Genomic DNA, 23,561 nt, shown 5'->3' on the forward strand with positions numbered 1-23,561 from the left:
AGAAAGTGAAATTGCTGTTGTTGAAGTCAAGTTCTATTTGTACAAAACGGAAAAGATAGCTATTAAACTCAATTATTTTCGTAATTAGTGATAAAGAGCACAGGAAAAAACACAGAATTCCTTAAAGGCTGTGTAATAATGATAGTCAACAGAAAAGTTGACCTTCTTTTCCTTTTCTTTTTTTATTTATTTCTTTTTTTTTCTTTCCTTTTTTCTTTCTTTTCTCCTTTTTTTCCTTCTCTTTTCCCCCTGCTAAACACTTAAGAATGAGAAGTTAGAGATATGTATATATTTCATTTCTTTTATATGAGCACTTTATAAAGGTTTGTGTTTGTTTATTTTGTCTGCTTGTTTTAGATTTGATTTATATAGATTAGATTTATTGCATTTATATGCCGCCCCTCTCCGCAGATATGTAAATAACCAATAAAGATATTTTTTTTAAAAAAAAATAATTAAATGGGGAGGGCCTGGCTGAGAGTTGGGACGAGGGCCTGCCTGCCTGCACTTCTCTAGTTTTGCCTCAATATAACGCACTATTTGCACTACCTCAGAATATGAGGGAGAATAGACACGCTTTGGCAGCCATTTGCAATTTTTAAGGCTTTATGTTTCATAGTAGCAGGGATGGGTCTCAAATAATAATAATTATGATGATGATGGTTAATAATAATAATAATAATAATTATTATTATTATTATTATTATTATTAATATTAATCATCATCATAATTATTATTTGAGACCCATCCCTGCTACTATGAAACATAAAGCCTTAAAAATTGCAAATGGCTGCCATTATTATTATTATTAGATTTGTATGCTGCCCTTCTCCGAAGACTTTCATAGCCTTTCCTAAGGCAGAAAATCAGCTGGCAGAGCTGAAACATGGCAAAGTCTCACATACCCTCTGATATGGCTCCATGTGACACCTGCCATAGGATCGCCATCATGGGTATAGGGTTTCTTGTTTGAGCAGGGGGTGGATTAGAACAGTAGCCCTCAACCTTTTGGGCACCAAGGACCAGTTCTGTGTAGAGTCCCAGAAGCAGTTCGTGACTATGTAAAGCCACGTTCTGATAACTCCTGCGATGTAGCTGGAACCAATCGTATTGGCCTTTGCCATTCCATTGGAATATTTCAGAGACGTGGAGAGGAGGGATCTGCTGCTTGGGTATCATACTTGTCAGAAATTAAAAATCCCTAGGTAATGTCATCATGCAGAAAGTAGGCCTCTGTAAGAATGCTGAGTCATTCAGAGGCAGTTGAGCATGCAGCAACCTAGCAATTATGTGAAAAGTATTTAACTAGGCAAGAGCTCCCTGCTCTTTCTCTCTGTCTGTTCGTTGTTAGCTGTGTGCTGTTTCAGTTCGTGGAAGTATGCTTTGAAGAAGCTGTAACGCTGTAAAAGTTGGCTCCTGTGAGTTATTGAACTAAGATAGTTGTAGCAAGGTACTAGTAAGATACTAGTTTATTGTATGTATAGTATAGACAGTAGTAGTAGTAGTAGTAGTAGTAGTATAAAGAAGTAAATATATTTTTCCACAACTTCCTACTGCTGCTGTGTTTCATTGAAGACTTCAACTCCATTTCTACTGGTATGTGGCTGGCTGGCTGGCTGGCTGGTTGTGTTGGTGGGCTGGCTGGACTGATTTGCTGCCTGGGCACAAACAGGCTAGTTTCCACAAATGCAAGCTCTGATAATGCTAACTGTTCTGGTCTAGCTGGCTGCTTCAAGAATACGCTCTTTACTGGCTTGTATTTTCAAAAATAACACTTCTTTCTTTCTTTTTTTCCACATTGGAATTCATCAGTATACATTTCCGGCATGCAAGTGCATTACATCTCACAGGCTAAACTACAGAGTCATAAATTCTTTCTAAATGAGCTGGCTGTCAGCTTCAAATATCTTATCTCTGGGTCAGGTTCAAGCTGCTTTCAAACAGTTTTATCATGCAATATTATTTATTTTATTTATTTATTTGTTTGTTTGTTTTGTCCAATACACAATACATATTGAAGAGGATAGACATGAAGTATTATATATAAAGAAAAGATATAAAAGTAGAGGAGAAGTTATATGAAAGGAAGAAAAGATATATGATATATGAGATAAGGAGAGACAATTGGACAGGGGACGAAAGGCAGGCTAGTGCACTTATGTACGCCCCTTAAAACTCACTTCTCCGGAGAAATGGCATCCATCTTGTCTTTTTCACTGTGCAGAAAAGCATTCCTCATTTCCGGCCAATTCCGGATGTGAGGTAATTAATTTACACACTCTGAATAGCAGATTTAAAACTCCCCCCCCCCAAGTTTGTCTTTCCTTTTCTCTAACCTCCTAAATTTGGCACATAACCAAGGACTATTCGCTATACCCTCATTATCTGAAGAAGTATTACTATCCATACTATTATCCAATGGATTTTATATTAAGTTCTCATCACCACTGTCCTCCTCCACTTCTCTTAAATCAGGGTAATTTACAGCTTCTACGTCTTCTTCCTCCTCTGAATCTGACATTTCCAAAGGCTGACAGGGAACACTCGCAACACTAACCTACCCAGGCTTCATGCTCTGGAGAATCCAGAGCATGATACTATGGTCTTTCGAGACTGAAGGATGCCAATGCAATTTTAATATGGTTGCTGATGAGGTTCTTTTTATACTGTAATATTCTTTGTAAATTTGCAGTTAGCTACCCACTTGTATGCTTAAAATGGCAAGTCATATACATTTTCTAAATAAATAATTGAGAGAGGGAGGAAGAAATAGGAAATGTCCTTTTTTCTTAAACACAAAGACTGGTTTAATTAGCAATAGGGCAGATGAAAATCACAAACAGGAAGGGGTTTAACTCTCATAATTGAGGCCTAGCGGTCAGAATAGGCCTATGCGTGCAAATGCATTTTCCAATACACATTCAAACTTAATTCATCCAATCCGAGCTTAAACATAAAGTAACCACAATACAAAACCAAGGTGTGATTCTCTGAATATTGTATGTTTCTTTCTTGTTTGCATTCTCAGACGAGAAAGGCATAGGTGTTAATTTATCTGAGTCTCATTTAGAAATCTCAAGATCCTTCCCCAGAAAAATGGGGAGGGGGAATTGAAGCACTATTTAACTGTAAGTATCCCTCATAGATTAGGTCTTAAATATAATGTACACTATGTCAATCCTTTCCTGAACTGACAGGTCTTGAATCTTTGCTTCTCATATCTCTGTCATTAATGAAACCAATGCTGTAGTGCCTCCTGGTGGTCCATAGTGAATATAACTATGATCAGTAATGAATAACATATAACCCAGGGGTGGGTTGTTCTGTCGGGCTCTCTGGTAGAATCCTCCCAAAAATTCACAGGTACAAATTTCAGACCCACATATGTTTGAAAATTCAAAACAATGTTCTTTATAATGAAAATTCACTTAAACTAAGCCCTCTTAGCAAAGAGCACTGGTCTCCAAACAAACTGGTAATTTGTACAAGTCCCTTATCAGTTCTGTGATACTTAGCTTGCAGCCGTGAGGCAATTCACAGTCCTTCCTCTTTCACAAAGTGAAACACACTTTGCTCTGGTTTAGTTTCAAAGCGGGGAAAAATCAGCACACAAAAGGTCAAAGTCAGCAAAGCAGTCATGAAACACAAGGATCAGATAATCCTCCACAATGGCCAAACCCACAGGCTGCTATTTATAGCAGCCTCACTAATCACCACAGCCCCACCCAACCACAAGTGGCCTCATTTTCTCTCAGTTGTTGCTGCCTATGCATCGCTCTCCGCATGCGTGGCTGTATCATTAACTCTTGTTCTGAATCCAAGGAGGAACTAGATAATTGATCTCCTTATGAGCTGTCTGCCACACTCTCCTCCTCCCTGTCACTCATGTCTTCTTGGTCAGAGGAGCCTTCATCAGCAGATTCTACCGGGGACAAAACAGGCCTGCAGCATGTGGATGTCTCCCCCACATCCACAGTCCTTGGGGCAGGAGCTGGGCCAGAGCTAACCACAACAGGTTCTAATTTACCTTGCTGCCAGTTCGCTTCCTCCTGTGCCACATGGGCATGTGGGCACTCCACGCCGCATGGGCGCACATGCACAGTGCGGAAAATATCTGTTTCTGCTGTGAGCCGCCCTGAGTCCCTAGGGAGTTGGGCGGTAGAGAAATTTGATTAATTAAATAAAAATAATAATAAAACCCAGCTTCTGCGCATGCACAGAAGCAAAAAACCCAGCTTCTACAAGTGCACAGAAGTAAAACACAAGATGGCGGTGCCATAGGCGCTGCCAAGAAAAACAGTTCAGGGGCAAGCAAGGGTTCCCCACCGCCGCCGCTACCAGTGTGGTTGTGTGCGCAGCTCCAAGTGACTGGCGGGTACATGTGCGCGGCCGCATGATATTTGGGTTCTACAAATGCGCCACATTTCGCACAAGGACATTCGCGTGCATGAGGTTTTGCTGATTTTCAGGGAGGGTATATAATATTTTATGAAAGGCTCCTTAGGAAATTAGTCAACCATCTTCATATTAACATGGTTATACCAGCGGTGGGTTCCTTTAGAATTGGACTCAATTTCCCAGTTATTGAGTGAGCAATTGGATTGCATTTAACCTGTGCCTTGTGTGTACCAGAAAATCCCTCTGACATTTAAAAAGGGAGCTGTTTCTGTTTTTCTGTTTATAAAAACTTCTGTGTTTTCCTTTTATCGTGTGGTGTGTGTCTTCCTGGACTAATTACCCTGTAATTACAGGCGGTTGAAACACGCTGGCAGAACACCTTGAAGGTGTGTATAACTCTCAAGACAATCGCCCAGAATAACAGAACGTGGGAAGAAAAATCGGGCCTGTTTCCAGGGCAGGAGAAATGTGCTAAAAATAAAATGGAGGCAGGCTACAAGAAAGGAGGACTCTGTTTATTTGGTAGCCAGAAACTAAATGCAGCAGCATGTTTCTAGATGACTGACAACATGGGGATGAGAGTAGGTGTCAGGGGTAAAATGCTCCCGATTTGTTCGTGCCTGTCGGTCATCAGCGAGCCAATTGCGAAGAGAGCATGAGGCTCGGCCCACCTATGCAGACACAGCCATTTGGGTTCTTTTACCCTTTGCAAATGCACAGAATGTTTTGCACATGCGCAGAGGGTAAAAGAACCCAAATGGCGGAGTGGGAGTGGGTTTTTGGCAAATGGCAGTAATGGGTTGCACCCGGAATGGTAGGGATGCTGTCCTGGTAGAGAATATTTATTTATTTATTTATTGGATTTGTATGCCACCCCTCTCCGTAGACTCAGGGTGGCTAACAACAATGATAAAAAACAGCAGGTAATAATCCAATTAATAAAACAACTAAAAACCCTTATTATAAAACCAAACATACACACAAACATACCATGCATAACTTGTAATGGCCTAGGGGGAAGGAATATCTTAACTCCCCCATGCCTGGCGGCATAAGTGAGTCTTGAGTAGTTTACGAAAGACAGGGAGGGTGGGGGCAGTTCTAATCTCCGGGGGGAGTTGGTTCCAGAGGGCCGGGGCTGCCACAGAGAAGGCTCTTCCACTGGGGCCCGCCAAACGACATTGTTTAGTCGACAGGACCCAGAGAAGGCCAACTCTGTGGGACCTTATCGGTCGCTGGGATTCGTGCGGTAGCAGGCGGTTCCGGAGGTAATCTGGTCCAAAGTCATGTAGGGCTTTAAAGGTCATGACCAACACTTTGAATTGTGACCGGAAACTGATCGGCAGCCAATGCAAGCCACGGAGTGTTAAAGAAAGAAAATGGACCTGCAGCTCCAGCTGACCGGTGGGCAGCTCCAGCTGACCGGTGGGTGTGCACGAGCATCGACGCGAGATTTAGCTTCTACGTATGTGCCGGAAACCAAATCTTGTGGGGCGATGCACATGTGAGTGAGATTTTGGTGATTTGGGGCTATTTTTTGCTTCTACGCATGTGCCGAAGGAAAGATATTGGCGAAAATTGTCAAAATGCGCAGAAGCAGAATTTCACGCCGATGCGCGCTCACCCCCCTGCCGGATGCAATCACACCCGAGCCGGTCTCCAGAAGCGTTCCGGTAGCACTGGTGAAGAGGAACCCTTGCCTGGCAACTGGTGCTTATTTATGACAGTTATGCTGTCCCACTGGGGTCATATAATTGCAACTTCCCAGCCAGCTTCCAACTAGGAAAGACAATGGAAGACGCCACATTTTCTTAGGAACTGCACAATTCATTTAATAACAGCAACAATTCACTTAATAACAGTGGCAAAAAGGTTGTAAAATGGGGCATAACTCCCTTAACAATTGCCCTACTCAATAGCAGAAATGTCGGGCTCAGTGGCCATAAAACAAGGACTACCTCAATATAGAGAGGTGTCTCTATAGTTTTTTGTTGTGGTATCCTGTAATCTGTCCAGGCTTGTACCGATTATAGCGGCCGATAAATTAATTAACTGCTTTTCTGTTTCCATTATTCTCAGAACACCAAACACAGAAAAAACAGAGAGCTAAAAATAATACGCCAATAATAATATATATTATAACAATATTTACCAAAAGCGGTAGGAACCAAAATCTAGCATGCATGCAATATAGTCTCATAACACACATTTTTTAACTTGCTTACTTACTTGTTTACGTGATGAATGGAAACGGATTAAAGATGAAATTCTTATCTGTAATGGTAGATGTTCCGTAAGATATACCAACATTGAGAAGGGAATCTTTTCTGAGAGATTGGCTGACTCAGAAATTGTTTTAATTTGGAAAAAAATCGTAAAGACACCCACCCCAATTTACAGTGGAACAGACTAAAAATATTTCAGAAATATCCCTGGCCTAATGGCTGGCATAATAATTCAAGCATGGAACCATAATGACAGGTAGTGCAATGGTTAGAATTTGATGGAAACATGATGAGTTGGGCATCCTGTTTCCATCACATCCAATACATGGCATCGGACTAGATTACTTACGGGACCGCCTCCTGACGCATAAATCCTAGTAGCCAGTTAGGTCCCACAGAGTTGGCCTTCTCCAGGTCCCGTCAACCAGACAATGTCATTTGGAGGGGGCCTAGGGGAAGAGCCTTCTCTGTGGGGGCCCCAGCCCTCTGGAATCAGCTCCCCCCAGAGATTCGCACTGTCCTCACCCTCCTCGCCTTCTGCAAGACTCTTAAGACTCACCTATGTCGCCAGGCCGAGGGCAATTAGATCTAGATCCCCTGACCAATAAATGTGATGCATGGTGTGATTAAATTGGTTGATTGATTAATAGATTGTGTTTTTAGCTGTAGTTTTTTAATGTATTAGATTCGTTTTATACGCTTTGTTTTTTACACTGTAACCTGTGAGCAGCCCGAGTTTTTGGAGAAGGGCAGCATACAAATCTAATAAATAATAATAATAATAATAATAATAATAATAATAATAATAATCCACTGACATAAAATCAAGATGAATCCCTGAGTACACAAATGAAGCCCCACTCCTTTTTCGGTATGTCACACAGTGGTGAGTTGCTACCGGTTCGCCCTGGTTCAGGTGAACTGGTAGTGGTGGTGGCAGGAGGCTCTGGCCACCCACCTGGATGTCATCACAGGCAATCTGCACATGGGCAGAAAGTGCATTGACAGAGGGATAGAATCAAGGTCATGTGAAGTGTTAGAACCTCTTTGTAAGACCATACTTGCAATTCTGCATCCAGTTTTGGTCACCACAACCAGCGAAGGGCTGCAAAAAGTTCTACTACCACACTGTGGGCGTGGCTTATTTTGTTTCTGTGGTTTGCCAGCCATGTGGCCAGGTGGAAGTGGCTTGATGATCATGTGACCAGGTAGTGGCTTAAAAGTCATGTGACTGGCTTAAAGATGGCCAATTTGACGTCACTCACGTCAAGGATTAGGGTTAGTGCCTGGCCTCTCCTCGCCTCAAAGAGATACAATTTCCCTATCTTTTTACTATTACTGAACATCCAAAATATACTAATTTAAGTCTCTGTATATTTATTATTTATTTATTTATTTATTGGATTTGTATGCCGCCCCATATGTGCACATACATATTACACACAGGCACACAAAAAGATACATTATCTACTATATAAACTGTATGTACACACATTTAAAATTATACACATTCAACTTCAACTACTGTGATAGGAAAAACATACACAGAGCCCAGAAGGGAAAAAATGAAAAAAAATCAATTTTTTTTCTACCAATTTTTCTGACCGTACCCGTAGGAGCCCATTATTGACCACAACAGAAAAAAAGATGTTGAAACTCTGGTACAGAGAAGAGAAATAAATATGATTAGGGGGTCAGAGTCTAAAGCATATGAAGAACAGTTACAGGAATTGGGTATGTCTACTCTAGGGAACAGAAGGAGGAGACCAGCATTGCAATATTGAGTGGCTACTAGAAAGAAGAGTGTCAACTTATTTTCCAAAGCACCAGAAGACAAACATAGAAACATAGAAGATTGACGGCAGAAAAAGACCTCATGGTCCATCTAGTCTGCCCTTATACTATTTCTTGTATTTTATCTTAGGATGGATATATGTTTATCCCAGGCATGTTTAAATTCAATTGCTGTGGATTTACCAACCACGTCTGCTGGAGGTTTGTTCCAAGCATTTACTCCTCTTTCAGTAAAATATTTTCTCACGTTGCTTCTGATCTCTCTCATCTAACCTCAGATTGTGTCCCCTTGTTCTTATGTTCACTTTCCTATTAAAAACACTTCTCTCCTGAACCTTATTTAACCCTTTAATATATTCAAATGTTTCAATCATGCCCCCCCTTTCCCTTCTGTCCTCCAGACTATACAGATTGAGTTCATGAAGTCTTTCCTGATGACCTTCCACCATTTTTGTAGCCCGTCTTTGGACCCGTTCAATTTTATCAATATCTTTTTGTTGATGAGGTCTCCAGAACTGAACACAGTATTCCAAATGTGGTCTCACCAGCGCTCTATACAGCGGGATCACAATCTCCCTCTTCCTGCTTGTTATACCTGTAGTTATGCAGTCAAGCATTCTACTCGCTTTCCCTACCACCTGACTGCACTGTTCACCCATTTTGAGACTGTCAGAAATCACTACCCTTAAATCCTTCTCTTCTGAAGTTTTTGCTAGCACAGAATTGCCAATACAGATTAGATTAGATTAGATTAGATTAGATTAGATTTATTGGATTTATATGCCGCCCCTCTCCAAAAACTCAGATTGAGGATTCCTTTTCCCCAAGGGCATTATTTTACATTTGGAAACATTAAACTGCAGTTTCCATTGCTTTGACCACTTATCTAGTAAAGCTAAATCATTTGCCATATTACAGACGCCTCCAGGAATATCAACCCTATTGCACACTTTAGAGTCATCGGCAAATAGGCAAACCACAAGAAAAGAAGCTGGTTGGAAATTAATCAAGGAAAGAAGCAATCTAGAACTAAGGAGAAATTTCCTGACAGTGACAACAATTAACAAATGGAACAGCTTGCCTTCAGAAGTTGTGGGTGCTCCATAACTACCGTATTTTTCAGAGTATAAGATGCACTGGAATATAAGACGCAGTTTAGTTTTGGGGGAGGAAAATAGGAAAAATAATTCGCTTATCAGGGATTCATCTGGCTAGCATCCTTAGTCTGGTCAGCTTCAGCACATTATTTCATCCCCTGATTAAGGACATTAAAAAATTACTCTGAGAGAGTAACAATGAAACAGCTTGCAAGCCAGTAAAATCTGGGAACATCATTAGTACCTGGTTAGGGCTGAAAAGAAACATTCGGAGCAAGTTAGACCAATGGGGGGGAAAAAACCCTGCAAAGACTTAGGGCTTGGAAAACATTCTTCGCAGAGAGAAACAATGAAAGAGCCTGCAAGGAAAGAGCTGGGAAGATCATTAGCAGCTAGTTACGGCTGAAAAAAGCTACATTCCAAATCATCATCCTCTTTTAGGGAGGAAAAGGGTGCGTCTTATACACCGAAAAATACGGTAACTAGATGTTTTTAAGAGATTGGACAGCCACTTGTCTGAAATTGTAAAGGGCCTCCTGCTTGAAAGGGGGTTGGACTAGAAGATCTCCAAGGTCTCTTTCGAGTCTGTTATTCTGTTACATCATGGCCATCATTCTAGAATATATATTTTTGGTCTCTCCCTTTGGATGCCTCTGAGTCCAGAACAATTCCCAGCACTCAACTGGGAAAGGGCACGTCTGCCAATTTTCTTTTTCCAAGTGAACATTTATTACATTCCATTTCTGCATCTGCCTGTAAATATTTTTTAGACATTTGCATAAACATTTGTATACTGTACTTTGTTCTCAGCATAAAAGTGTGTGGTTATTTTTGTGCCCTTTTCTCTTATTACACGCAAGTCTACATCCCCGGATTAACCATCAAGCAAAATAAACACAAGTTTAAGGCACCAAGGGAGGGGCGGGCACCACAAAGGCTATCATTAACTCTTTCAGTGCCACAATCAACTTTGTTTTCAGCGCTTGCTGAGTCTTAATGTCTTGTCCACTGAACAATGGAAGAGCTAAGGAGCACCATTGAAAGGTCGTGAATAGGGCATCAATTGATCTGAATCCAGCCAGCATGTTGCAAGCAATCTCCATTGGTCTACACTAGGGGTGTCAAACTCGATTTCATTGAGGGATGCATCAGGGTTGTGTTTGACATCCAGGGTGTGGCCAGGGTGGGCATTGACAGCTCGACATCCACTGAAGGGCTGTAAAAGATTTTAGTACCACACTGTGGGTGTGGGTTATGTTGTGGGTGTGGCTTGTCAGCCATGTGAGCAGGTGGGAGTGGTTTGATGATCATGTGACCGGGGGGTGGCTTAAAGGTCATGTGACTGGTTTAAAGGTGGCCAACTAGATGTCACTTACATCAAGGGTTTGGATTAGGGTTAGGGTACCTGGCCTCTCCTCGCCTCAAAGAGACACAATTTCCCTATTTACTATTATTGAACATCCAAAATATACTATTTAATTCTATGTATATATGCCATATGTGTACATACATATTACTCACAGCAGGCACACAAAAATATACATTATCTACTATATAAACTGTATGTACACACACACACACACACACACACACAACTCTTCTAAAATTATTCACATTCAACCTCATTTACTGCAATAGGAAAAACATACCCAGAGCCCAGAAGAAAAAAATTCAAATTTTTTTCTACCGGTTCTGCGTACCTGACCAAATTTTTAACAATCCACAGACATTTCTATGTTTCTATTTGAAGAAATTATTATTATTATTATTATTATTATTATTATTATTATTATTATTATTTATTAAATTTGTATGCCGCCCCTCTCTGCAGATTCGGGGCGGCTCACAGCAACAATAAAAAACAATTTACAATACAAATCTAATATTACAAAGCTAAAAACTCATAATTTAAAAAACATGCACACAACATACCATACATAAACTATATAGGCCTGGGGAAGATGTCTCAGTTCCCCCATGCCTGATGGCAGAGGTGGGTTTTAAGAAATCTTAAATCTTGGGGGTCCGTGGCCACAAAAGATATTTCAAGGGAGTCTGTGGTGCAGAAAAGGTTGAGAAGCACTGAGATAGGTTGTTTATTTGTATACCAAGCCAAACCTGACCCATTTCTACCTGTAGCAGTGCTTCTCAATTATTTTCTTTATGCCCCCCCCAAGAAGTAAACATTTCACACACCCACAACTCTCTGCCAACGCATGCCTTGTGGCCCACCCCGTCCGACCCGCCACCGCTAAATTGCATCCCACCATGAGACGCTTAATAGCAGTGCTTTACAGCCCTCTTCAAGCGGTTTACAGAATCAGCCTATTGCCCTCAACAATCTGGGTCCTCATTTTACCAACCTTGGAAGGATGGAAGGCTGAGTCAATCTTGAGCCTACTGAGATTCGATCTGCCAAACTGCTGGCAGACGGTGATCAGTAGAAGTAGCTTGCAGTGCGGCACCCTAACCACTGCATCCTACCTTACACTTGCACCGGTATCTCCGTTGCGTTCCTCAGTGTTGCATCCCGGGCAGCCCTTTTTAAAAGAAAACGTCTCGGGATGCAACGCCGAGGAATACGACGGAAGTACTGGTACAAGTGTCAGGTGGGAAGCGTATTTTTTATTTTTATTTATTTATTTTGTCCAATACACAATACACATTGAAGAGAATAGACAAGTAGTAATATATATAAAGAAAAGGATAGGACAAAAGATATAAAAATAGAGAAGATATATGAAAGGAAGAAAAGATAAAGGAGAGACAATTGGACAGGGAACGGAAGACACACTGGTGCACTTATGGACACCCCTTACTGACCTCTTAGGAACCTGGAGAGGTCAATCGTGGATAGTCTAAGGGAAAAATGTTGGGGGTTAGGGGTTGACACTACTGAGTCCGGTAATGAGTTCCACACTTCGACAATTCGATTGCTGAAGTCATATTTTTTAGTCATGTTCGGAGCGGTTAATATTAAGTTTGAATCTGTTGCGTGCTCTTGTGTTGTTGCGATTGAAGCTGAAGTAGTCATTGACAGGTATTCTACTCCCTGCGGGGGGGGAAAGCACCTTCCCCAGGGTCATGCACCCCCCTAGCATTACTCTGTGCCCTTCGGGGGAGTGTACCTCACTATTTGAGAAACATTGGCCTATAGCAGTGATGGCAAACCTTTTTTTCCTCGGATGACAAGTGCCCACACCCATAAATCAATGCCTGGAGAGGATGAAAACAGCTTCCCCCTGCCCCCCGGAGGCCCTCTGGAGGCTGGAAATGGACTGTTTCCCAACTTCTGGAAACCCTGTTTCATCCTCCTCAGGCTCCAAAGGCTTCCTTGGAGCCAAGGGAAGATAAAAATGCCCTCCCCCACCCACCTGGAGGCTCTCTGGAAGCCAAAAACGCCCTCCCAGAGCCTCTGTGTGAGCCAAAAACCAGATGGCCAGCACACGCATGCATGTTGGAGCTGAGTCGGGGCAATGGCTCGCATGCCAGCAGATATGGCTCCCTGTGCCACCTGTGGCACCCATGCCATAGGTTCGCCATCACTGACCTACAGGCAGTGATGGGCTACTAGCCGGAATGCTAAATTGCGCTCGCCACTGTGGCTCGTAAGTGTTTGTGGGGCCAGTGTCATTTTGCTTCTGCACCTGTGGAGGTAGCAATATCGCGCACGGAGCGGCAGGTGCGTCTATGTTTTGGCATGCGCGGAAGCAAAAAAACCTCACCAAAACACGGGCACACATGAGGCTCCACGCGCGATTTTGCTACCTCCACACTTACAAGCACTTGGCACTTACGAGCCGCAGCGGCAAGCGCAATTTAGTGTTCTGGGTAGTAGCCCACAGCTGGGCACACCCCACTATTTGAGAAGCACTGACCTATAGGCACCCATAAAATCCTTGCGCCCAACACAGCAGTGGTTCTTGGCGTGCTTCAAAATCAAGAGGATTTGCAAGTACAAAACCAGCTTTTGATTAAAAAAGCTGGAAGCCCAGCAGTGTTAGGTGAGGCCCGGATTCGCATCTCGCTACGCGTAGCAACTGTTCAAAGAGAATTTGATGAGTGGGTGGGAATCTTGGCCCCCACCCATGCAGGGAGGGGATATTTGTTTCCTTCCTTTCATACAATTCATGCTGTGTTGGCCTAGCTTCTGGCTCCTCCAGTGCAAAAACATAAAAAAAGACATTGAACCCAAGCACCCAGCTTTCCACCGCAGAATCCTTGACCTAAGGTTTGGTCCAGGAAGGTTCTTGTCTCTTGGAACAGAATTTTGGCCCAGAGCCCGGCAATTGGAACGTAGCACCCTCCCTTCTTTATATATTCATCTGAGGGAAACGGAACCTCACGCCCATAGGTTTCATTTCCTCTGCTACATTTTAGATGAACTCTCACTGAGTTACAATTGCTCCTTCCTTCCAGTCTTGGGGTGGCAAATTAAGTGGATCTGGGGATTCTTTTTTTAAAAAGGCCAATGGAAATTTAGAGCAATTTTCTTCAGAGCCATGTTGCTGAACCTTGGCCCCTTGAAGAGATATTGACTTCAACTCGCACAATGTTTATTTTATTTATGTGTTTGTTTGATTTGTAACCTATTTAATGGTGATACACAAAGATATAATAGTTATATACATACTAGTAAAAAGTTTCTTATCTTTTTCTGTTAGTGGCGGCGAGTCTGCGGAGAGGGGCGGCATACAAATCCAACAAACAAACAAACAAACAAACAAACACATACATACATACATACATACATACATACATACATACATACATACATACAGTGGCTCAATGCTCCTGGGACCAGTATCTATTAATTAATTTATTGTTTGTGTACTTTTTGGCGAGTGTTCTGCATGTTCAGGCACAATTTTTTAATTCTATTCTTTATTCTATTTTTAAATTTACCTATTCTGATTTTATGTATTTCACTGAAAGAGTAGTAGATCCTTGGAACAAACTTCCAGCAGACGTGGTAGATAAATCCACAGTAACTGAATTTAAACATGCCTGGGATAAACATATATCCATCCTAAGATAAAATACAGGAAATAGTATAAGGGCAGACTAGATGGACCATGAGGTCTTTTTCTGCCGTCAGACTTCTATGTTTCTATGTTTCTATGTATGGTGGGACTGGTCTCTGGGTGTCATACGACTTTTGTTGTCAATGACAATTCGTTGTTTTGACAATGACAATAATTTATTATTATTATTATTATTGTTACTACAGTATTATTATTATTATTATTATTATTATTATTATTATTATTATTATTATTATTATTATTATTATTAAGAGAAACATTAGGACAGGGGACGGAAGGCACTCTGGTGCACTTATACACGCCCCTTACTGACCTCTTAGGAATTGGGAGAGGTCAACCGTGGATAATCTAAGGGTAAAGTTTGGGGGGTTAGGTGAGGACACTACAGAGTCTGGTAGTGAGTTCCATGCATCAACTACTCGGTTACTGAGGAACACAACTCCTACAAAAGTCAAGATCACACAAAGTGTTAATACCACTTTATAAGGCCTTGATAAGGCCACACACTTGGAATACTACATTCAGTTTTGGTTGCCACAATGTAAGGATGTTGAGACTGTAGAAAGAGTGCAGAGAAGAGCAACAAAGATTAGGGGACTGGAAGCTAAAACATAGGAAGAACAATTGCAGGAACTGGGTATGTCTAGTTTAATGAAAAGAAGGACCAGGGGAACATGATAGCCGTCTTTTCCAAAAAAAACCAAATTTTAACCTTAGACTGTCTACCATTGACTTCACCCCATTCCTAAGAGGTCTGTAAGGGGCAGGCATAAGCGCACCAGTGTGCCTACCACCCCTGTCCTAATGTCCCCATTTATTTTTATTTTTATTCATTTCATGTATTCAAATCATGTTTATACTTATATGTACTATCTAATACGTGTTTGACTAAATACGTAAGTAGGTATGTAAGTAAATAAATAGATAAATAAATAAATAAATTCAGTGGTACCTCCACTTACAAACTTAATTTGTTTTGTGACCAGGTTCTTAAGTAGAAAAGTTTGTAAGAAGAAGCAATTTTTTCCTATAGGAATCAATGTAAAAGCAAATAATGCATGCGATTGGGGAAACCACAGGGAGGGTGGAGGCCGTTTCCTCCCAGGAGATTCCTAGAGAGGCCCCACGGAGGCTTCTCCCTGCCTTTCCAGCCCTGTTTCCTCCCAGGAGATTCCTAGAGAGGCCCCACGGAGGCTTCTCCCTGCCTTTTCCAGCCCCGTTTCCTCCCAGGAGATTCCTAGAGAGGCCCCACGGAGGCTTCTCCCTGCCTTTTCCAGCCCCGTTTCCTCCCAGGAGATTCCTAGAGAGGCCCCACGGAGGCTTCTCCCTGCCTTTTCCAGTTACAGTTTCGGAGGCTCGCATTTGTAAGTGGATTCTTGAGAAGAGGCAAAAAAATATTGAATTCTTATCTAGAATTGATTCTTATCTAGAAAGGTTCGTAAGTAGAGGCGTTTGTAGGTAGTGGTACTACTGTACAGACTTTGAGTTCTAGTCCTACTGGAAAGATAGCTGGGTAGCTTTGGGCCAATTATTATGAGGCTGAGAGTTCAAGTCCTGGGCCAGTCATTCTCTTTCAGCCTAATCCACCTCACAGGGTTGTTGCTATTATGGAGAAAATGGGAGGATGAATGTCTATTGAATATGTTCACATTGAATTATTCATAAAAATAATAAAAGTCGGATATAAACAAACAAATAGCAGACCATTTCATGTCATGAATACGAGGCATGTTCAGTAATTGCTTTCAGGTAGTCCTTGATGTACAACAAGGGACCCCTACATTTCTGTTGCTAAGTGAGAAATTTGTTAATTAAGTTTTGCTCCTATTTTGTGATTTTTTTTTCCTTGCCACCGTTGTTAAGTGAATCATTGCAGTTGTTAAGTTAGCAACAGGGTTGTTAAGTGAATCCGGCTTCCCCACTGACTCTGCCTGTCAGAAGGTCGCCAAAGGTGGTCACATGATCCTGTGACACGGCAACGGTTCTAAACATGAGTTCAATTGCCAAGTGTCTGAATTTTGATCATGTGACCCTGGGGAATGCCACAGCGATCATTAAGAGACGAGGTGGCGCAGAAGGTAGTGTGCAGTACTGCAGGCCACTAAAGCTTGACTGTAGATCTGCAGGTCAGCGGTTCAAATCTCATCACCGGCTCAAGGTTGACTCAGCCTTCCATCCTTCCGAGGTGGGTCAAATGAGGACCCGGATTGTGGGGGAAATATGCTGGCTCTGTTAAAAAGTGCTATTTCTAACATGAATCTAAGGAAAAGGGCAGCATTTAAAAAATCAAATAAATAAATAAGTGTGGAAAATTGACATAAATCATTTTTTTCAGGGCCATTGTAACTTTGAACAGTCACTAAATGAACTGTTGTAAGTCAAAAACCACCTGTATTTGATTCTAAACCTGGAGGCTTCACTGAACAAAAAAGGAGACACAGATAGTTTTGTTAAGAATTGCTATTCTTAATTGGAATTTTAATAGAAAATGACCATGGGAAATAAAAGACTAGAAATGTCACTGAATTCTGTGGTTTCATATCAGATCATCATCCCCAAAAGTCCCCGCCAACCTTCTATTCCACTGTTATTTCCCCACCACCACCATGAATTATTTTTTCTGCAATAACTTTTAAATGAATTAGTAATTATCTCAACTTGGATGGAAAAGAAAGGCATCCTTTCTCCCCTCTTCCTGTTATTTATTCATTCATTTCATTTATATGCTGCCCATCTCCAAAGCAACTCTGCAGCTTGAAATAAATTTTAAAAAGTGACATTAAAATTTTTTACTTACCTTAATATTAAAAAAAAAAATTACAATACCTATGTATTGCAGTACCCCATGCTAAATAATAGGGCAGATGGAATTCACTTATTTACTAAGTCTGCACTTCCATTACTACTAATTTTTTCTCATCATTCCTATCACCCATCTCCTCCCACTTATGACTGTATAACTGTAACTTGTATCCGTAAGATTTTTATTAATATTGTTTCCTGGTTGCTTATTTGACCCCTATGATAATCATTATTTTATCTTATGATTCTTGACAAATACTATATATTTTTCTTCTATGTACACTGAGAGCATCTGCACCAAAGACAAATTCCTTGTGTGTCCAATCACACTTGGCCAATAAAGAATTCTATTTTATTCTATTCTATTCTATTCTATTCTACTATACTCTATTCTGTCACAAGAAGTGACATTCAAATAATAACTTTGTGTAAAACTTTGTGTAAAAGTGGGAACAGTAGAAAGGGAATATTTGCTCAGCACTCCCTACTAAATGGGCTACTGTTAATGCTCTTAACCTTTTAATGGGGAAAAAATAGCGTGTGCATAAGCGCACCATTGTGCCTACCGTCCCTGTCCTACTGTCCTTTTTAATCATTACTTATACTTATGTTTATACAAACTACTATCCTATAATAAATAAATAAAAATAAATAAATTGCCCCCATGCATGGTACGTCAAGGCAAAGAAGCACCGAGACTCTTTGCAGCTTCTTAAAATGGCAAGCTTTGGTATTAAAATAGCAGATAACTTCCATTCATTCATTCATTCATTCATTCATTATTTATTTATTTATTTAAATTTAATTTAATTTAATTTGACTTCTATGCCACCCAATCCCGAAGGGCTTACAACAATAAAAGAATTGCAAAACAATAGAAGAAGTCAAAAATATTATCTAATCTCTAAAATCCTAATAAAATTAGTATAAAATGGATATCGCAACATGCATACACACCAACCCATCACAATCTTGGGTTTGTTCCAGGTCCTTGTGGATTTTATTTTAAAACATTTTAAACTTTGCCATTTAAAAAACCCCAAACATATCAGTTTTTCTCTGGAGGGGCAATTGAAATAAGTTGTCCTCGGTGACTTGATCCTATCCCAGCAAAAAAATTAAAACCTGCCTTTAGATGGCGTCAGTGGAGCAGGAGAAGGAGGAGTTATTTTTGGTTGAAAAGGCAAAGAGTGGTTGAATTTCTTTTTTCTTTTAATTTAGCCTGGCAAGTTTCCTCTTTTTTTTTTTTTAAGCAACCTATTGCACTCCACACTTCTTACTAACCTCTCTCATAGACCTTTCGTATTTTGGGGAAAAGAGCTTCCCTCACTCCCGTTAGCTTGAGAGTTTGCCTGCATTTCTTTTCCTTTCTTTTTTAAAAAATCTCCTCTCTCTCTCTCTCTCTTTCTTTTCCTTCCCCACCTCCTCCAGCTGTGGTTTTATAGGGGGAAAAAAAGCCTTGCCCTCAAAGTCTGGAGCACTTTCTGACAAGAAGGAGAGGGGGGCAAAAAGCACGCGAATTTGAGGCAGCCAAGAGAGAGAGAGAAATAACACAACCCACAACTTTCACAAAAAGGGTAAGCAAAATTATTCTTTCTCTCTGCTCCAACCCTCAATACCCACCCACCCCAAAAAAAATTCTCCAGCCCCCCCGGGGCCCTTTTTGGGAGTTTGTCATTCCCAGCAAAGGGCTCCAAATCCCGCCTCAGGATTGGGGCTGCCATGCAGGCTACCGAGCTGGTGGAGAGCTGAGCGCGGCTTTGCCAAGGTTGTTGCTTGCAGCTGAGGTAAGGTCTTGAAAACCAGGGGGGATTCCTCACCTTCTGGGCGGGGGGGGGGGGGAAGCATGGGGACCGGTGTGTGTGTGTGTTGGGGAGGGGGAGGCGATGCTTGCCAGATGTTCCCAAAGCTTCACACGTATGCAGAAAACGGCCTGTGATTGTTTTTCTGGTAAGGCAGCAGATTGGGCTGTTGCTGCTGCTTCTGCTGCTATTCTCCCCCCCCCCCCCCCCCCCCACGAAGTTTTAGCTTCGACCATCTGCTTGCAAAGTTGCAAATCTCCATCTTCCTCAAGACATTTGCTTCTACTTTTTTCTCTCTCTTTGGGGTGTCTGCTTTTAATTACCTGTCTTCTGTGGCAGCCTGTCAGGCGATGTGGAATTATAGGTCTGCTTTTTACTTTGCCCTGCCCTGCCCTCCGACTAAAAGCAGGCTAAATTTTACTAAGTCTGCATTGCATATTCTTGACAAATGTATCTTTTTCTTTTATGTACGTTGAGAGCATATGCAAAGACAAATTCCTTGTGTGTCCAATCACACTTGGCCAATAAAATTCTATTCTATTCTACTGCTCAAAAAAAATAAAGGGAACAGTTAAACAACATAATACAGTATTTAGTCTACGGAGAGGGGCAGCATACAAATCAAATCAATCAATCAAATAAATACAATACAATACAATACAATACAATATAATACAATTCCAAGTAAGTATAGTAATGCAGACTTAATAAAATTTAGTCTGCATTACTATACTGCTCAAAAAAATAAAGGGAACACTTAAACAACGTAATATAATTCCAAGTAAATCAAACTGTCCATTTAGGAAGCAACACACTGATTGACAATCAATTTCCCATGTTGTTGTGCACATTCAACTTTGTACAGGACAAAGTTATTCAATGAGAATATTTCATTCATTCAGATCTAGGATCTGTTGTTTGAGTGTTCCCTTTATTTATTTATTTTGAGCAGTGTATTACTGCTAGATTTTTCTCATCATTCCTATCCCCATCTCCTCCCAGTTATGATTGTATGATTGTTGTAACTTGTTGCTTGTATCCTTAAATATTTTTATTAATATCATCAATGTCATCCTCGTTGCTTATTTGATCCCTATGACAATCATTAAGTGTTGTACCTCATGATCCTCGACAAATGTATCTTTTTCTTTTATGTACACTGAGAGCATATGCACCAGAGATTAATTCCTTGTGTGTCCAATCACACTTGGCCAATAAAGAATTACATTCTATTCTAATTGATATTCTATTCAATTCCATTCCATTCTCCTCCATTCCATTCTCTTGACTCTTGCCATCTATCGCTTAGCATTTTATTTTTTGGGTGAATATGGCAATCTCTCCACTTTTTTTTGGATGCTTTTCCAAAAAATACCCCCCCCCCCAACAACCAATTAATGGGGGTGCTAATTTTGGAAGAGCCCGGTGGAGATGCTGGCACAGCATCTACAAATCATATGTTCCTCAGATTTGATCCTAGAAAACATCTGAACCCCCACCCCAATCCAAAATAAAATAACCCCCCACAGCACCATCCATTTAATTAATCCATTGGAACAGCTTCTTTTAATATATTCAAGTAAACATTTGTCAAGAGGAAATGTCCAGAGTTTACATCTCGTGGATTAGAAGTGCAAATAGCGAGAGCTTAATAAAAGAGGTTTTTAGCATTCAAAACAAGTTGGAATTGGATCAAGATTAGAATCCAGATGTTTGCCTGACCTTCTGTAAGGGCCTGAAAACCTCTGGTGTGTGTGTGTGTGTGTGTGTGTGTGTGTTGAAATCACTCTGGAGGTGGTTAGTAGATTGAAAGAAACTCCACCTCTTGTGGTCTTATGTCCGTCCCCCCCAATCTTCTTCTTTTAAACTTTTAATATTAGATTTTAGTATAACTATGATTATTGCTGTTACTGTTTTAACTATTAATGTTTGTAAGATGCCCAGAGTTGCCCCAGGACAAAATGAGCTGCAGAGAGAGAAAGAGAGAGAGGTAGATACATAGATAGACAGATAGACAGATAGACAGATAGACAGATAGACAGATAGACAGATAGACAGATAGATAGATAGATAGATAGATAGATAGATAGATAGAAGATAGTTATCCTGCAAGATGACCTCTTTCTACTTAAAACTTTGTATGAAAGCAAATCCACCACTTTTTAAAAGGTTTTTTTTGCCAGTGAACCATCATAACATCAACAAATCCTTCTTAAAATATAACTAAAATCCCTTTGCACTGTACATAAATAAGTAAGTTATATGATCTCTCTCTGCTTTTCAATGAAAGCAAATGCACTACTTGGACTTTCTTGTATCATCAACAAATCCTTAAAAGGTAACTAAAATCCCTTCGTTTTAATTAATTGAACATATCAATTTGGGCCCTATCCAAGCAGAGAGAAGAATTCACTTCCTCTGGTTTTATACCTAATCTGCACATCCAAGATAAAAACTTCAACCAGGGTGGAATTCCAAATTCTGCCTTTACATTTTGCTAAATCTTGCATGAAGTTCTTGGATTAAAAACAAAAAGTATAAAAAAGAAACTGGTATGAGATGAAAATGTGCACAGAAAAAGCATGGAACTGAAAAAAAATATGTTCAAAACTTCTGCGTATCGGATATATCATGACAGAAAATGTGCTGTCAGGTATATGTATGTGTATGTACGTGGGTATATTTGTATATTGAAAAATGTACACAGAAAGATATATATCATCGTTATGCAGAATATTAAAATGTGAACTAATGCAGCTAATTTAGGAAAGGAAAACAACATACTGGTAGAAAATTTTGGAAGGATACACTGCTTCCTTTCTTATCTTGTCCTCTGAAATGACAGACAGTAAATTTGATTTATTTATTATTATACTGTATTACCATAATTAGTTGTCTATCCTACCCTTTCCTTCTCTCACTACCGTGTTTCCCCGAAAGTAAGACAGTGTCTTACTTTCTTTTTACCCCCAAAAGCCCCACTACGTCTTACTTTCGGGGTATGTCTTACATTGGAAAAATGGGGAGCTGCCAGAAAGGAGGCGGGCGAAGGAGGGCGCAGCTCCGGCCGCTCGCCTCGGAGCCGGTCGGCCTCGCTGGCCGCTTGCAGCCGAGCCTCGGCAGGGGAAGAGGCGGTGGCGCCGCGGTGAGGTGAAGGCGAGGGGCGCGCGGGGAGCTGCCGGAAAGGAGGCGGGCGAAGGAGGGCGCAGCTCCGGCCGCTCGCCTCGGAGCCGGTCGGCCTCGCTGGCCGCTTGCAGCCGAGCCTCGGCAGGGGAAGAGGCGGTGGCGCCGCGGCGAGGCGAAGGCGAGGGGCGCGCGGGGAGCTTGGAAGCGACGTCATCGGGCTCCCCCCCCCCGGCAATACCCCCGTGTTTCCCCGAAAGTACTTTCGGGGTACAGCTTATATTAGCCGACCCCCCTGAAACCCCCGATACGTCTTACAATCAGGGGTGTCTTACTATCGGGGAAACACGGTATATTCCACCAGTTCAAATCTACTTTCTTTCTATTCACTCTTTCCATTGGTTCAAATATATTCCCTCCCTCCCTCCTTCCTTCTTCCCTTCCTCCCTTTCTTCCTCCCTCCCTTCCTCCCTCCCTCCTCCCTCCCTCCCTCCTTCCTTCCTTCCATTCATCTACATATAGCCAGATTGTGACATATACAGATAGAGAGGCTGAGATTGTGAGAAATATATATTTGAGTCATACCAGTTGCTTTGTTATGACTAACTCCAAAAAAGGTGCCATGACCTGGTCACCTGGATCTAAAATTCTGACAGTGCCCCCTCCACCTTGCAGTCACATGTCCAAACTTTGGGTGCTTGGAAATATGTATTGTATCGTTGCTGCAGTGTATTGTGATTGAAGTTACAGTGCTTTGCATATGAAGAACAGTTGCAGGAACTGGATAAGTCTAGTTTAATGAAAAGAAGGACTAAGGGAAACAAGTGTTCCAATATCTCATGGGTTGCCACAAAGAAGAAGGAGTCAAGCTATTCTCCAAAGCACCTGAAGGCAGAACAAGAAGCAATGGGTGGAAATTAATCACGAGAAGAGAAGCAACTTAGAATCATAGTTCCCTCTAAGCTGAGCAGTGAGCAATCGCTCACTTAAAAATCATCATCAACTCAGAGTTTTCCAAACCTGCCCAGAAGCCGAGAGGGAAAGAGTGAGAGGGAAGGAGAGAGAGAGGAAGAGAGAGAAACAGATAGAAAAAAGAGAGGAAGGAAAAGAGAAAGAAAAAGAATGGGAGTAAGGAAGAGAGAAAGAAAATCAAAATCTAGTTTGAAACTAGCTCAACTATTTAAGTGGCATTTTGATATTGATAGAATTGCCCTATTATGAGCTCACTGTTATAGACACACAGTACAGTATTTTATTTTGAAATTCTCTGAGGC

General features: G+C 41.2%; 1 protein-coding gene across 1 annotated transcript in view; it reads left to right on the forward strand.

Moving 5' to 3' along the window:
* The window catches only part of LOC139164453 (A disintegrin and metalloproteinase with thrombospondin motifs 10-like), a 234,460-nt gene that overhangs the window by 106,987 nt on the left and 103,912 nt on the right, over positions 1-23,561 (forward strand). Inside the window, 1 exon segment of the mRNA XM_070746611.1 lies at positions 18,794-18,939. The gene's annotated coding sequence lies outside the window, so the exon portion shown is untranslated.

This window comes from Erythrolamprus reginae, chromosome 1, assembly GCF_031021105.1.
Source record: "Erythrolamprus reginae isolate rEryReg1 chromosome 1, rEryReg1.hap1, whole genome shotgun sequence".
Taxonomy (NCBI): Eukaryota; Metazoa; Chordata; class Lepidosauria; order Squamata; family Dipsadidae; genus Erythrolamprus; species Erythrolamprus reginae.